Source organism: Physella acuta, unplaced genomic scaffold, assembly GCF_028476545.2.
Source record: "Physella acuta isolate Inbredline_101_S28 unplaced genomic scaffold, ASM2847654v3 ptg000311l, whole genome shotgun sequence".
In the NCBI taxonomy this organism is placed as follows: Eukaryota; Metazoa; Mollusca; class Gastropoda; family Physidae; genus Physella; species Physella acuta.
The window spans coordinates 632455-638454 of NW_026731830.1; positions in this window are offsets into that span (position 1 = coordinate 632455).

Genomic DNA, 6000 nt, shown 5'->3' on the forward strand with positions numbered 1-6000 from the left:
ATGAAACTTCAGATGCGTTTTTCTCAAAACTACATTTTGAGAGATAGAACAAGATAATACTGGGGGGACGATATCTTAAAAAAATTGAACATAATGTTAGTTTTGTGGCTTTCTATAAAACATTTAACTTACATTTAACAACGTAGTGTATGCAACCTGGTATTGTATTTTTAAAAAAAATAGAAAAGAACTGGCTTTTTTAAATTGCCCTTTAAAGAAGTGTGTGTTAAGCGAAAACAATGAAGGATGCTACTAGCCAGTAGCCAGGCCATACGGCTAAATAAAAAAAGGAAAACAAAAAAATGGCGAAAAAAGCAGAAATAAATAGGATGTGATTAAATTGTATTCACTGTCGAAACAATAGATATTTAGTTTTTTTTCGTACGTGTGAACTGTGTGAAATGTGTGGATTGTTTTAAATGTATGAACTGTGTAAAATGTGTGAACCGTACTAAATGTGTGATTTGTGTGAAATATATGCATTGTATTAAATGTGTGAATTGTATTAAATGTGTAAAATGTGTGAATTGTATGAATTGTATGAACTGTATGATCTGTGTGAATTGCGTGAACTGTGTGAATTGTGTGATTTATGTTAAATTTGATAAATGTTTACTTATGTGAACTGTGTTAATGTGTGAACTGTAATAAATTGTGATTTGTATGAATATGTGATTTGTGTGAATATGTGAAGTGTGTTCATGTGTAAATTGTGTGAACTGTGTGAATTGTGTGAATATGTGAAGTTTGTTATTGTGTGAACTGTGTATGCAGAGTTACATCATAGATCAGAATTAATAGTCTTAAACCGGACACAACCACAACCGACAGGCCTGAACATATCTGCAACAACGGCACACACTCTTCCAACGCTGGACCGGTTTTCAGCTGTTATAAATATTTCCTCCTGATCAAAACAACGCCTCAAAGGCAAGAAGAAATCTAAGTAGGTTTATCCACAACTCTTGACAGACAAAAAAATAAAAAAAAATAGAAAAATAAAAACTACGTGCCGCTACCAGGATCTTGTACAACAGCCATAGCAGAACTACCATTAGTGATAACAAAAATAAAAGAAGTATAAAAAAATGGAGCAATCTAAGAGTATTTGTGTATGTGTTATGCAAAACCTGAAAATATACAAGGAAAATGTGTTATTGTTAAGTTGAATTAAATGTATACACCTACACAAATATTATTATTTAACAGTTACCTATAGAGTATTTGTGAGCAAACATGCAATAATAATGCGTGTTTGATGTTAAAAATGAAAACATCACAAAAACGAATGTTATGGTTAAAAAGAGGGGTCTGCGTGGTCGAGTCGGTAGAGCTTATAGTTGCTTAACCAAAAAGTCTCGAGTTCAAACCCTCGGGCTGATGAGGCACGGTAGCTGGGGACAGACACGAACTGGGAGAGAAAACCCCAAACATCAAACAGCAGCTGCCTTGTATTTGGTTTGTGGTTGGACAAAGGCAATGGAAACAAATAAAAAAAAAATAAATTAAAAACAAGGAAGAAAAAACGTTGAAAGAGTAGTTGTTGTATGTGTGTTAAAAATGAATCACCTGTGAGTATTTTGAGAGGGCACAATCGATGTGCAATTTTAAGTTACCAACTTAAACGAATGAATTGGTATCAATAAATATAAAGACTCATTGGTATGTATTTTTTATATTTGGGCTATATATTAATGTTCCGTTCAATGCATATTCTTTACATCTATATGTCTCTATATAATATTGTTTAGCTCAATGAAAAAATACAAACATAATCCTTTGAAAAAAGAACACTAGAAATGAATACATTTACAGTGCAAGTATTGGATGCATGTTGTTACTACTTCCGGTCTTCGGAAATAAGTAACAGAAGGCAGAGAATTAGATATTTCACTTATATGTAAAATTGCACTGAACTATCTAAAACAGTACTAAAGCTATAGGCTCTTAAAAAATTTAAAGTAGAATAAGTAGAATAAGTTCCACTTCCGGTTACCGAAAATCGCTGAAAATTTGATATAGAACTAAAAATGTGATATAATAATTATATAAGAAATTTCATCAACCTAACTGTAAGGGTACTCAAGTTATCGTGTTCACAGACACATATACACACATACAAACACACACACAAGCACACATACACACAGAGAGACATATGAACTAGATTGCAAAACTATATTTTTCCGACTAAGAAAGGTGTAAAAGGTCAAGATTTGCAAAAATCTAAAAAAAATTTCCAGGATTACAATACTTTCTCTATAGGCTTACTTCGTATACGATAAAGTAAAAATGTGAGGCTAAAAATAAAGATTTTTAAAACCAGCGGTAATCTGGATATTTTCAACTTATATTTCCCATTCAATGCATTTTTGAAATCTATAACATTTGATTTAGGTATATTTATAAGCCGTTAGTTTTACAGTATTAAATATGTGATAAAATATTATTGATATTTGTGTTGAAATAACCAAATTATTTTAACCATGGAGATACGTAGGCCTATGTAATTTAACAAATATCTAAGCGAAAATACCAAAAACATTAACAAAATATCGTGTAATGGTTATTCTAACTCTAGCGTTCACAAAAAACGGAATTATTTTTTAATTACACTTTAGTAAAATCGCTTTAATGTATTAATAATCTTTTTAGATTATACGTTCACGTGCCCCATTCTTGAAATGCGAAATCGCCTCCTGTTTATATTAACAATTGGAAACTTTCAAGGTTTAATTTTAAAAGGAATTCACCTTTCAAACATTGTTTATGCTTATTACTTGACCAATCTAATCTGAAAATGAAAAAAAAAAATGGGCCTCAAGTATAATTAACTCCATTGTTAGATTTGTCGGTGTAATAACTAACGTGAAGAATGCATCTTTTTAATTTGTTCAGATTACGAATTAGAATTGGATACCACTGCCAGTTATTTGATGAGTTTTCGAAAACGTAAAAACCGAATGAAATAAAATGATCACAATAACTGTTACATTTTCAGTAAGTGTTATAAATTATTATGATATTACAGTGATAATCAACTCGAATTATATGAACAATTACATAACATGATGAGTGTTTGGTGTGTATGGAAATGAAAACATAACAACAACTGTATATACTTTTTAACAAGTACAATTTAGTTCTGCTTCTCATATAATTGTGTCTAGTAAATAAATGTATTATTATAAGAGGTACCAAAATAAATGTAAATAGAACGTGGTTGCAAACACACGTACTTACTCTATGCATGGTGAACTTCACCTCAAACATTGAAAAAAAAGAAAAACGTACAGAAGAAAGGAGGTTGTCGTATTTGCAGTTTGGCCGATTTTAGTATGAACTGTGCACAATATATACCACGAGCCGACCCGTGGCGTATCATACCGCGCTATTTAGTTATTTTAGTTACTTTCTTTTAAGTACTTTATAGTTAGTGGATTCAACACCACCTTTCCTTACAATCCCAACCCTGCCACCGTAAAAGCAGCCATCCGTGACGACAGTTTACGGACGACAAACATGGAAAACATCAAGCATAACTTCTCACCTATCCTTAGTTTCAAATCGTTTGAAAGCTAAATTAACTGGCTTTGATAGCCGTTAGTAATTCGACCCGGCTCTACGATTGTAAACATTCGGGATGAACCTTAGCTCACCAGCAATGTGGGGATGGCGGTGGTAGCTATTCGCTTACTGGGGAGTAAAGGTGTGCGTTTACATGGTGGTGTCTCGCATGACCCGCATGAAGAGAATTATATCTATAGAGGATAGCATGTTTTACTGCAGTGGTTCCAAAATTTTTTCGAGTCGCGACCCCTTTTATAAAAAGTAAGTGACCCGCGACCCCCATAGAATCAAAAGTCGAAATTTGTAAGAAAATTAATAAGCACTAAAATAAGATTTGATAGTAGACTTTCAATATCAATTATTCTTGATAACTGTTTTAATACGGTGGCGGTAATTGCATGCAGTTAACTAGCCTCAACATTAGTGATTGAGGTTTTGTTTCATGTGGGGCGCCTGAGAAAAAGTAGGCTATGTCTGACGAAGATCACCATATGTTCACATAAGGAATGTATGATATTTATATCCCTTTAGGTCAATTATAAAAGTGTATGTATAGGTAATATCAACTGTATTTACCAATAATATTTCATGTTTATATAACAATATGTATGTAAGGGGGGATTCATATAACACTTTAGTTACACATGCATGTTATTTTGACATGAATGGACAACATGTGCCAGTAACACATTTGGTTTGACAAAGAGACGTTAGGACACATCACAGTGTGTTGTTTTTTTTTAGATATATAATAGAAGTAGAGTAAATAAAGACATACTCAACATAAACAAAAGAGATTGAATATAAATTTGGTAAAGTTTGCAATGTCAAAACTATTTCTAAGATACAAGTAAAATTAAAACCTCAATGCACACTATACTTAACACGCTATAGAATTTGATGTTCGTAATTCCAAATATATCATGAATCGAATGCAAGTAATTGCTGTTTAAAAAGCATCATCAACATAATATTGTAAAAATGTATTAATTAAAAGAAAAAAAATCAAATTAATCTTCTTCCATTGCTGTCAAACTAATTAATTAAAATTTAACGGGATTGTGTGCATTCTAGACTGATTTTAAACAGACGCGGGAAAGTATTTGTTCCAGGAAATTTACTATGTAAATGTTAAATACTTTTTATTATCTAATTTACCTCACCTTTACGTGTCTGATAATTAAAACAAAATACCTATTAGATTTGTGTTAATATTTTCACCGACACTAATTAATTTAATACCAGTAATTAGGCCTACACCACAGGTGAAATATTTAGGATATAAACAAAATATCCATTAAATGAAAAGCTAGTTTACAAAAGTGTGTTTTCAGATAAAACAATAAATATTCATTACACATTTTGAAAAAAAGCACCTAATCGTATAATACATAGTCTGATCACAATAGTTTGACGAGCTAATGGACACTAAACTGCTAAAAAAGTAGAACTACAGAAAAGTAAGAGAATGCTGTTAATTTGTTGCCTTAACTTGCATAAAAAAAATCCGATACTGAAAAAAAACCTGTATTCGACAAAAACAAAATAATGGTATGGAATTATTGTGTATATTTGGATATCATATCAAGAAGAGGTTTGGTGGTTTGTTTTAGGGCGTGGTAGAGAGTGATGGTATCACACACATATTGTATTTTACTTACTAAACAATTTTATCCAGTTTTCGTAAAATGTGAATACAAAGGCGATGTTAAATTATGTTTACGAAACGTAATTAGGTTTTTGTCATTATATACAATCCTGAATATTGTATAGATGAAATAGGTTTACATGATAAACCTATGCTTTACGCTTGAGAATTTTAAACCTTTTTTAGTGGATGATTATTTTAGCGTAAGCCAAGAAACAAATTTGAACATATTATTTAACGTTATTCATTGGAGTGTGTACGTTGAATACCTCAAAATATAAAAAGAAAATGTGTTATTACTAAGTTGCTCACAAATTGTGTCAACTTCACATAAGAGAGATAAGGAATTAAAGATGTACACAAAAACATATTAAAATATTATTGACAGTTAGCTAGCGATTATTAGTGAGGAGGAAAGTAAACTGATCAGAAACGATTTTAAACACAATTTAAACCGTTAAAATAATCAGATAATCGGATACTGTGCGGTTTAATGAAAAAAATGCAATACAGAAACCACCGACACAAAAGAAGACTAGACAATGAAAGCGTATACAGTGCAGGTATTCAATGCGTGTTTTTGAGGCATACATTTAACATAGTAGGCTATAGTAATATATTGTCATATTTTGCGTTTCATTGTTCATTGATAAGAGCGACAACGACACACAATTTCTTCTTCAAAATAAAACAAAAATTGCGTGGCTAAAAATAAACATTATCCAAGCGAAAATACTACTAAATATTGATAAACGTGTTATTCTATTCTGGCATTCAGAAAA